This window comes from Octopus sinensis, linkage group LG3 (genome assembly GCF_006345805.1).
Source record: "Octopus sinensis linkage group LG3, ASM634580v1, whole genome shotgun sequence".
NCBI classification, from domain to species: Eukaryota; Metazoa; Mollusca; class Cephalopoda; order Octopoda; family Octopodidae; genus Octopus; species Octopus sinensis.
In genome coordinates, this window is record NC_042999.1 from 56,413,810 (window position 1) to 56,426,309 (window position 12,500).

At 35.9% G+C, this 12,500-nt stretch overlaps 1 protein-coding gene across 1 annotated transcript in view; it reads right to left on the minus strand.

Annotated features, from left to right (window-relative positions):
- LOC115209906 (ankyrin repeat domain-containing protein 50) overlaps positions 1-12,500 on the minus strand; it is a 75,701-nt gene that overhangs the window by 46,987 nt on the left and 16,214 nt on the right. The window contains exon 2 of the mRNA XM_036501002.1: positions 1,095-1,203. The gene's annotated coding sequence lies outside the window, so the exon portion shown is untranslated. The remainder of the gene's footprint in view (positions 1-1,094; positions 1,204-12,500) is intronic.

Consider the following 12,500-nt stretch of genomic DNA (forward strand, 5'->3'; position numbering starts at 1 on the left):
CAACAAGGTTGAAACACTGGATGTCTGAGTCTCCTTACTTTAATGAACTGAGAGTGTTATGATCATAAATTCATCAGAAAGAAGTTGTTCTCTGAAGAACAAAATACAACCGTGATTAACATGTTTACTTTCAAATCAGCCACATCCTATTTAGAATAAATAACTCACCATTTTGAGTCTTACTCTTCACTGTGGACACAATAACTTACTGTAAATTATTATTATTATTATCATTATTATTATTATCTAACAAGTGTGTAACATTTAGCTGGGCTTAATCTAATCGACTACTACCTCCCTCATGCCACGGCTGTGTGGTTAAGCAGTTTGCTTCTCAACCCTGAGTTTTCAAATTCAATCCTACTGCCAGGCACATTGGGTAAGCATCTTCTACTATAACCATGGGTCAACCATAGCCTTGTAGATTTGGTAGACAGAAACTGAAAAGAAAATATGTTGTATATGTGAGTGTGGATGTGCATGTGATGTTTGTGTACATCTTTCTCTTGACATCACATGCGGATTGGCAACAGGAAGGACATCAGGCCAGAGAAGATTGTCTCAACAAATTCCATCTGACCCATGTCAACATTGAAAAGTGGATGTTAAAACAATGATGATGATGATTAACATTATAGAATTATGTCCCTCTCAGCTTCTCACTATAAATCCAACATACCCTTTCTCAGACATCTAAAAACCATTCTCAGAAACCTTTCAATTGCAAACAAGTGCTGGTTCCTGAAATTAAGACATTTAGTTTGAACTTTATCAATCCAAATTTTCAAATTCTACATTTTCCCCAGAGCACCAATTAACATTTGTGTGTCATTATGAATTTTTAATATTTTTCATTCTCTTTCCCAGATTTTGATTAGCATGTTTTTCTCGGTAACAGACACAAAATAAAAAAAATCATCACCAGCACCTTTATTTAATGTCCACTTTTCCATGCTTGCATGGGTCAGACAGAATTTGTCAAGGCAAATTTTTATGGCTGGATGCCCTTCCTGCTCCCAACTCTCATCAGTTTCCAAGCAAGGTAATATTTCCCCTAAGCCAAACATATTTTTCATGAAATACAGGAAACTTACTTGCAGCTACAAGGACAACCAAAGCATAAAAATCAGAAGGAATTACAGGTACCAAACCTTTTATCCAGCAACCTTGGGGCCGGAGGTGGTCTGCATTTCTAGACACAGGCTAAATATATACCGAAAATATAAAATAAACAAAGAAAAGTAAAGAACAAAATTGTATAACATATACAAATTGATACATTTCTAAAGCAGGGTCTGTTTAATCTGGCGTCGTATGGTGGCACATGTGCCATGGAAAACAAAACAAAGTGGCTGCCCGGCAAAATTCAAAGTTATTCAGTTTCAAAAAGAGCTATATTTCTGGTAATTCCAGATTTCTGGATTCTGGACAAAAGGTTCGGTACCTGTATATGTACTTGCATCATAAAATAAGCATATATAAAAATAAATCTCTCTCTGTATTTGTGTGTATGTGTGTGTATTTGTGTCAGTGTGTGTGTGTGTGTGTGTTTGTCTCCTTGTCTTGACATCATGTGACAGCAATAAATGTCACTGTCACAAATGATGTCGCTCATTTCCAATCTTCAATGGAAACCTGTCTAGTCACGGGGTTAATATTACCTTGCTTGGAAACTGGTAAGGGTTGATAAAAAAGAAGGGTGTCCAGCCATAGAAAAATCTGCCACAATAAATTCCGTCTGACTCACACCAGCATGGAAAATGAAAATGACTAGCAGGACCCATGAATATTTCACTGAATTAATAGTAAACCTATTGGGTTATTCCTGAAAACTTTATCAAAAAAACCTGAAAGCGTAGCCTGTGTTGTGTCTATATCAAAGAATGGTCACTCATCTGCTATTCATTGAAAAATTAAGGTAATTGGAATGCGATGATTACTTAATGTACTTTATATATATATATATACCTTATGTACTTGATGCACAATTTTATAGACTTAATACACAGCACTCATAAAATAAATATTTACTCTTATTGTCCCATTTTCCCCAAAACAACAACAAAAAAAAATCCCATATATATGATACAACCTTTAGTTAAATTTCATATATTTGCCTTCTAAATAAGTGTGAATATTTCACAGAATTGCACTTAAGCACATCAGAACGTCACCTCTCTGCTAAAATTCCTTTCCGCCTCACATCATCGATGCTTCTTTCTCTCCCTCTTTCGGTCTCACTCTTTGCCTTATCCTCTTATTCTTTCTCCTCTCTTTCACCTCAACTAATCACATGAAAGCGTTACAGTAACGTAATGACAAGCAAAATTATTATAAGATCATAATTAACTGTGACAAATCAATCTATGAGACATTATGTTGGCTTAATAATATAAAGATGAAGTTTTTGAATCAGGATATGTTTGTACAGTGCTTGGAAGAAGAGGAATCTAACATAACTTTTCAAACTGGAGAGAGAGAGAGAGAGAGAGAGAGAGAGAGTCTAACTGCAAATTCTGCTATTATAAATGTGTCAAGAGAAAAATAACCAGAACACTTTTCCTGCCAGTAATGGTTCATCTTCCATTTACCATTTTATATCTATTAAGTTCAATAAAAACATATCTTTCCTTATTATTTTCTTTTTATAGATTTATTTTCTTTCAAGTGTTGGCCTTCACTAAACAATTATTCATATGTTCATAACTCAGTTAACAATATTTGCAAGTCACAGCTGGTCCAATCGATAAAATGTTGATCTACCAGCCAAAGAGTTAATGGACTCTTTTTATCACCACCTCCTCCCCTCTTTCTCTTGCTACACTACTAAATTTGCAATGGCTAAGTTTATCTTGGTATAACTAGCTGTAATGAGAGAAGCACTGTTTATTGTTTATGAGTAAAAGTCAATACAACTGATAAATTTTAATAATGACTGATATGAATAATGTTTGGTTGGTTGGTTGGTTGGTCAGTCGGTGACTCAGTTTTGCTTTACAGAGTATAAAGAGGAGCAGAAAGGAGTAAAAGAAAGACACAGAGAAAGTTAATATAAGAGATGCAGGATGAGTACACATGAGGCTTAGTGACAGGCAATGAGTAAGGGAACACCACACACACACACACACTGAAAGGAATTATACAAAAGAGAAATGTGTTTCATTTAATTTTATTTTAATGAAATAAATATTTTTCTTTTGAAAATTAGAATTCATTTTATTTTGTATAAGCATCATGAAATTTGATAAAGATTAAATTATAACCATTATATGTATGCCATATTTCCTGACATTATCACCCATGGTGGCAAAAATATACTTCAAAAGTTACCTGTCATATGTGTGTGTGTGTGTGTGACAGCTTGACAACTGGTGCTAGTGTGTTTACATCCTTGTCACACAGTGGTTCAACAAAAGAGATCGATAGAATAAGTACCAAGTTTAAAAATAAAATAATACTGGGGTCAATTCATTTGATTAAAAATTTGAGGTGGTGCCCCAGCATGGTCACAGTCTAATGACTGAAACAGCTTAAAGACATTTTGTCTCAAACAAGGCTTGAGGACACTGTAGCATAAGGGACTAGAAAGAAGGAAAAGAAGGGCCCACAAATTCATAGGCTATTGGCTTACAGAAGCATAAAGGAGTCTAAATGATAGACCAGAGGAAATGAAGATGACTGTAGGGAGTTTCAGAGAGAGGAGAAGTTCAAGGAAAAGAAGTTATTGGAATAAAAGGATTTATGACTAACAGGAAACTCAATGGAAAAGCAACACAGCTGGGAAGAGAAGTAGGGGACATGTTTAAAGGTCATGATAAAAGGGGACATTATGAGAAACTTCATCAGAGCAATGTCCATGGAAATGATTCACCTCATGTAATATGGCTGGAGTGTAACAGTTATAGCACGTGAAATAAAAGGATTTATGACTAACGGGAAGCTCAATGGAGAAACAACACAGCTGGGAAGAGAAGTGGATGTCACTTATGGAATGAAGTATTTCTATATGGAAACTAGGACAATATTTACAGCACAATATTAGTGACATTATTGAGGTATTTAAGGTGGCAAGCTGGCTGAGTTGTTAGCACATTGGGCAAGATGCTTCCTAGCATTTTGTCCATCTTTATGTTCTGAGTTCAAATTCTGCCAAGGGGTTGATAAAATAAGTACCGTTTGAATACTTGGAGTTGATGTAAATCAACTTATCCCCTTCCCTGAAATTGCAGGCTTTGTGCAAAAATTTGAAACCAATATTATTGAGATATTTTTTACTAATCCAAGACTGCTTTCGGTGAAGTACCAGTAATGTTTAAAGGGATTCAAATTATATGGAACTGCCTGGTTTTGATTCCAGATTAATGATGGTTACAAAAAATATAACATTCTGTACTTTTAGTCCTTGGGAACATTCTCACGTTTATAGTTGTACTGGGGTTTGTGGGTCCATTCATTGTTTCAGTACACAAGTTAATCCAGTCTACAAAAATAGTTTCCCAGCCTGAAAGAATTCTAGTGTTTATCTTTGGATGTTAAAACTGAGATTCTGTCATCACATGAAGACATAGAGCAAGAGGTCAGAATCACAGACTGTAATGTATTTGGTAAGCAGGTGGATATGAGATAAATTGTAAAACATTTATACATATATATATACATACACACATACATGTATATATGTGTGTGTGAAAATAACCAATTAATTCTTTGAAGAGAAAGTAACTTGTAGAAATGGATGGAGAGTTCTGGTAAAGGAAAGTAACAAGTCAAAAGGCAGCATGTACAATAGAACCTCACAGTACAAGATCCCCATTCTATGAGAAATTTGCTGTACAAACCGTGACTTGTGTGAATTTTTGCATTGAAGTACGGGCAGAAATTCGCAGTACGAGCACACAAATTGTTAATAAAACCAGTTTACATATTTCTTATTTTTGAGTGGTTTTGGTGGGTTGGAACGGATTAATTATATTTTAGTTAATTTTAATGGGGAAAATTGATTTGTAAAATGAGTAAATTGCAAGACGAGATTGGTCATGGAACGAATTAAACTCATACAGTGATGTATCACTGTATTTTGAGAATGGGAGGTGTTATGGATGCACCAGATGTGATTAATAGTTGGAAAAGCAGGCTTTGTGACCATCTCCCATCAAAAGCTGGCTACACAAGCTACATGAAATTACATTGGTAATTTATGAAATCAAGATGTATTTTTTAATGCATCTTGATTTCTTTTTTAAAAAGTGAAAAACTTCTGTGTAGATTTCAGAAAAAAATCTGTCAGAGTAAATCTGGTTTGAAAAGGCATATCAAAGGCCATAAGATTATCATACCACAAGTGAGATAGAGGGGCTCCAAAAGGGGTCTCAGGGAGTAGCATCTCTGCCTTTCTGAGCTAGTTTTCCACCACATTTCTTAAAAATCATGGTAGAGGCCTTGGTCTCACGACTACTCATGTCTAGAAACAGAGGTTGGGGGGTGAGCAAAGGCATGCTCCCCGTAGAAAATCCAGCTCCCAAAAAAGCCTTGTGGTAGCTAAGGAGAATGGGCACCAGCCAGCCAGCCCAAAGTTTGGGGTGGGCTGCACCTGCCTACCTCAGTTGCTATGGCATTGAGGTAGATCCAGCCACCCCCATTAACGGGGGCAAAACCCAGGATGATGATGATGTAAGCTACATAAAGAAGTTTTGAATCTTATATGCCACATGAATTTAAAGCCTTGTAGATCAACTACTGGTCTGAAAAGTCACCCCAAAGCACATGAATATAATGGAGATTATAGAGATGAAGTAGACTGATTGAGAGAGCTATCATCTTTCAAAATGAAGCCGTCCACATGTAAGCATTTCTATATGTATGTACGTGAGAGAGTGCATTTGCTTACATTCTCCACTGGGTTGGAATAGGGATCCTTTACTTGAAAAACTGTTAAGAGTTAGCAACAGGAAAAGCATCCAGCTACAAACCATTACTGCAAAAAACACATAAAACTGATTAAAACATTAAATGTTAATTCATATCATCTAAGAATCCATAAGAAAAAATATGCATTTGTATATTTGTCAATAGAGTGAGTATATTAAACAAAGTGTACAGTATCGTATATCCAATTCGATGTTACCAATATGCTTCGCATTGGGTGTACAACCAGATGCTTGATAACAGCACAGTTAAGTTATAATGTGTGCTGATCATAGCTGACAGGTATGGAACAGTTGCTATATTTTCATCATACTAGCTACATACTAGTTCTGACAAACAATATTACTTAACCATACTGTTATCTAACATTTGTTTAATGCACACACACACATATGATTTCCCTTGGATGTACCAATACTAATAACTAGTTTTTAGAACTCAATATACATATACAAGTATACTTTCTGAAATAAACATTCACTTCATTTTAATGGCCCCCAAAGAAGCTATAAGATGTTGTGCACAAGCACTTAGCTCTGAGTGCACTGCTTTTTATAACAGAAACAGCTGTAAGCTAATGAAGTTGACTACATGATTCCTGTTCCCTCATCAGTAATTAATTAAAATACATAAATGTATATGTGTGTGTGTATATAACTAAACTACCAAGGCATGGGATACAAATATATATGTAATGTATACAACACCATATTCATGTATGTCGTAAACAAATATTTAACCCCAATGTGAAAGTAGACACCATGGTTAATCACAATGGTTTTTAGCAGCTAGGAAGGAATAATTGAACCAACTAGATTTAGCTTCCACTAAAGAACCATTGGGGATTACTTACTGTGTCGTGTGTCTTCCAAACTGCCAAAGAGAAGAATCTCAAAGCTATTTATAGAAAATGTAAACAAAATTCTTTGTAGTATAACTTAACTGTCATAATACACGGTTCTATATTTCTTAAGTCTGGCAGCAAAGACAACAGAGGTATGTGATTCCAGGGGCGTATTTAACGAAGGATAAAACTTGGTTTAATTCTTGTTCAAAGTTACTGAAGATCCCTGTGATTTAAATATGGCTTCTGCTTTTACTTTGGTATTCATCATCATCATCATTGTTTAACATCTGCTTTCCATGCTGGCATGGGTTGGATGGTTTGATTGAGGACTGGTGAACCAGAAGGCTGCACAAGACTCCAATCTGATCTGGCAAAGTTTCTATAGCTGGATGCCCTTCCTAATGCCAACCACTCTGAGAGTGTAGTGGGTGCTTTTACGTGCCACCAGCTCGAGGTCCAGTCAGGTGGCACTGGCATCAACCATGCTCAAAGGTGTTTTTTATGTGCCACATGCACGGGAGCCAGTTCAGCGGTACTGGCTACGACCACACTTGAATGTTGTTTTTTCATGTGCCACTGGCACATATGCCAGAAAGGTAACGCTGGCAACAATCACGCTTGGATAGTGCTTTTAACGTTCCACTGGCACAAGTGCCAATCAGGCGGTACTAAATATGTTTATTTAACAATCAGAATATAACATCACATATATACATAATACACACACACTTCAAAAGTAAATAGATACCTCTCATTATGCCATTTTATCTGTGCAGATACAACTAACCAGTACAATACCCAAACGAGTTAAATGATTAAAAATTGCCCAAGGCACGTCTACTAAATACTAGATTAAGTATTTAAATGCATCAAATTACATTATTTTAGTTTCCAGAAATAAATCTTTCAAAAATGATTGTGTCTATTTACATTTGTGATGTCTGGGTCCATGTGTGTATATTATATATTCTTCATCATCAATATATACATTTTTATATAAATACACACATATATCACATACGGGAGAAAAGATTAGATTCTGATCTTGTAATCAAAGTATTCTTGCAATATAAAAGGAATTCAATGTAAGAGAATATATTCAGTTATAATGTCTCCATGCAACATGGTCAGATGTTTCAACTCATGTCTCTACAGAGAAGACACATGTATGTTCACAGAACCTGTGTTTGCTGACCAACTGCTGTCTCATTTGCAACATGAACAGGTGCTTCTTAGCATGCACAGTCTATCCAATAGCCGGGTTGGTAACAAAAGGGTTAAACTATATCTGTTAACCATTTCAAATTTCTGGGTACCTAAACTAAATTCTCAGTTCAAATAAAATTAAGATTCAGAATCCAATATGTCAAAATAATCTGAACGGGCAGGTATGGCTGTGTGCTAAGAAGTTTCCTTCTCAAATACAAGGTTCCAGGTTAGTCTCATTGCACAACACCTTTGGTAAGTGTCTTCCACTACAACCCTGGGCCAACAAAAACATCATGAGTGGGTTTAATGGAGAGAAACTGAAAGACACCCATTGTATGCATGTGTGTGAATGTGTTTACCCCCACCTCTGCTTGACAAACAGTGTTGGTGTGTTTACGTCCCTGTAACTTATCAGTTCAACAAAAGAGACCAACAGAATTAGAACCAGACTAAAGAAGAAGAATAAGTATTGGGATTGATTTGTTCAACTAAAATTCTTCAAGGAAGTGCCCCAGCATGGCCACAGTCTAATGATTGAAACAAGTAAAAGAAAAACAGATAAAGGACACTCTTTACTCTTTTACTTGTTTCAGTCATCTGACTGTGGCCATGCTGGAGCACCGTCTTTGGTCGAGCAAATGGACCCCAGGACTTATTCACTGTAAGCCTAGTACTTATTCTATCGGTCTCTTTTGCCGAACCGCTAAGTTACAGGAACGTAAACACACCAGCATCAGTTGTCAAGCGATGTTGGGGATGACAAACACAGACACACAAACATATACACACACATACTTATATATATATATACACACACACACATATATATATATATATACATATATATATACAAAGTGAGATAGGGGTTATGAGTGTAACCCACTATGGGATATCAGTTATCCAATATACTGGTGGTGAAGCACCCAAAAGGCAAATACATAAATGCTTATAATTGCAATGCAATTAATTCATTTATTGTATTAGATGGGCGAAGGTAAAATATTTTACCTCAAATTCATAATACAAATAAGAAAATGGAGGAACAGATTCATTTCAATCATCGACTTACAGATATTACCAATCCATATTATTTATTAACTACATAAATAGGAACATCTAAATCCAACAAAATAAAACAATATACACCAATAAGTAAGATAATACCATAAAAATAATACACATAAAATGGATCTTACAGCTGTTTCAGCCTGTAGATAAGGTATCTCATTCTGCCTATATTAGTCAGATGTATTATACGACGGGCTTCTTTCAGTTTCCATCTACCAAATCCACTCCCAAGGCTTTGGTCAGCCCGAGGCTATAGTAGAAGACACTTGCCCAAGGTGCCACGCAGTGGGACTGAACCCGGAACCATGTGGTTGGTAAGCAAGCTACTTACCACACAGCCACTAACAAAATATACAATATCGAGAAGTGAAATTCAAATGAGACTGAATATATTTTTCTTATGCTACAATAATTTAAGCATGTCTCATATCAGTGAGGGAGAAGGTGGGGTGCTAAAAATACTGAAATACAATAATTAAAAATATCACCGCTCAAACTTTCTCAATCCTTAGGGGGGGGGGGGTTGACACCTACTCTTCCCTATGTTCCCCCTTACTTATCATCACTCACCACTGGTTCATTATATTCACCCTCTCACCTATTCCGTGTCTGTCTCTCACTTTTTTAAACACTCTTCCAGCCCCAACCCATACTCATGTTTCCTTTGCCTCTCACTCCTACTCACTTTGTAACTTGGGGATAGGATCCACCCTGACATCTCATCACAACTAATTTTATCCGGTTCCTGCTCTCATCTATCTCACACTTTAACTCCTCATCACATACCTTCTCTCTCTCTCACTATCTATCTATCTATCTATCTTTAATGTAGCTCAACTCAGTCAAATGCTATATGGCATCCTCACTAGAGCCAGTGCCATTAAAAAAAGGCACCCAGTACATGCTCTGAAATGGCTAGCATTAGAAAAAGGTATCCTATCGTGGAAATCACACCAAAGCAGACACTGGAGCAGAAGGTAGTTTTCAGACCCATTGGATCCAGTCAAGCTGATGCAAGCACTGAACATGGATGTTAAAGGCTGATGATGATGATTATTATTTTTCTTTCTTATTAGCAATGGTGATAATAATAATAAAAAAAGAAATCAGTGATGACATGCAGAATAAAAGAGGAATTTATTTCAGGTCATGCACAGTGCTAATTATAGGCCTGGTAATTAAATAGCTCAATATTGTAAATTATTGTTTTTTTGTTTTTTTTTTAAACTAATGATTATGTGTGTGTATGTGCATATATATATATATATCATCATCATATAATATATATATATATATATATCATCATAAACATATCATATATATATATATATATATCATCATCATCAACATATATATATATATATCATCATCATCATCAACATATATATATATATATATATATATATATATATATATACATATATATATCATCATCATATATATATATATATATCATCATATATATATATATAAGTATTATTTTGAAATGGTAAGAGAGTATAAAGAGTATTTGCTTCCAGTGATGGAAAGAGAAATCAATACAGCAAATACCGCAGTGTGATGGTTGCATTGACAGCGACACAGCAAAAGTTTGGCAAAACAACAATTGGGCTTTTTGTAACCTTATATATAGAAAAGAAATTGAATTCTGAGACTAGTAAAGCTAGAGAAGTAATGAGACATAGGTGAGTAATCCTGGAAACTTTGATTGAAAGATCAATATTTAATCCTTTTATGAATAATGCAAATTTCAAATAAGGATCACAATTGACTTAAGTATTAAATGAGATTTTGCCAAGACAATGACGTCATCATTGTCATCACTATCAGTTGAATGTCTATTTTTCCATGCTCACATGGGTAAGATGGAAATCACTGCTGCGGATTTCCTACAGGTCAATGCCTTTCCTGTTGTCAAATCTCACCTGTTTCCAAGCCAAGTAATATTTTCCCATGACCAGACATGTTTTCAAGGAAGATTGGAAACAAAGTACAACACTAGCTTGTCTGTATCTGCACACTTCAGTTCATTCAACATCTGCAGGACAGGGCCTTACGCTCAATTCATACAACTATGTGATGCTGCAGAATCTGTGGCCAATTACTGGTTTGAGAGGGTCGCCGCTGGAAGGCCCTAGGTGTGACAGCAGGATTTAGCTCCTTGCTATACTTGAGGAAAGATTCAGATATGGTTGTCTGAGAATTTCTACAACTTCACTAGCTCCAATTTCTGGCTTCCTGATAACCCCAATTGTAATCCCATCAATTACTATGTGTGGCATGCAGTTGAGAAAGACACCAACTGCTCTGCTTGCAACCCTTAAGCTGAGCTGGTGGCCAAGATCAAGACCATGTTCGAAGATTTTCCTAGGGACACTGAGGAACACATATGTCAGGCTCCAGAGCCATATTGAGGCTGTAATGGGAGCTGGGGGTAGCTACTTAGAGAAAATTGCTATCTCCCAGATATAATCTAGTTCAGTGGTTCCCAAAGTGGGCAGTATTGCCCCACCTGGGGGAAGAGGAAAGTTCCAAGGGGGCATTGAAGAAAAATGGGGTGATAATGGGGGAGCAATTCATGTAAAAAATGTGGGGCAATAATAGGGTAACGATTCATGTAAAAACAACAAAATAATGGGTTCATTAAATTAAGTTTTTGTTTATGAAATACAGTTGCTTTGAATTTGCCTCAGAAAGAGGTCTATATTTGTGAGAGTTAGTTGGGGTGGGGATGGGGGTGCTAGGAATGTGGCCTGTGTGTCAAGGGGGTGGCAGCCCGAAAAATTTGGGAACCACTGATCTAGTTCATATTTTTTGATTTTTTAAAATAATTTTATTTTTGGCTGGAATATTGTTTTCTTTTCTTTTTAAGCAAACTGACAAATTTATTTCGACCACCCATACACACACACACATACCTATTCCTCCTCATCTACTGTCTCTATGGTTCTTCCTCTCTTACTATGCAAGTCTATCAATGAGGAAATCCTCATTGATAGAATTTACATTGGTTGGACAACAACAGACTGACTTACATATGGGTAGATGTGTGTGTGTGTGTGTGTTGAATAATGTTTGACACTCATGGGGTGTGATTCTATTACTTTGTAAAATTTGACCTGATTTGGTGGAGCTATTTGAGAATGCACTGGGAACAAACAGACAGAGAATATTATATATATAGATTAAGCACATATATTAAATGTTAATTTAAGGGTTAATATGTAACTGTAAATACCTTGCAACTGCTGTGATAATTATTAAGTGGCAATTGAACAGTAAATGTGTAAAATAAGATTATCTTAGTGTTATCAGATTAGAATTAAAAGTGAAAGAATAAAAGTGAAACAATATTATATCACATTACAATATAGATGTTATTGTTTCACTTTTGACATGTAATACTGAACTAGACTGTTCCGGGCCCACATTAGGCAAGAAGTTGAAGTTG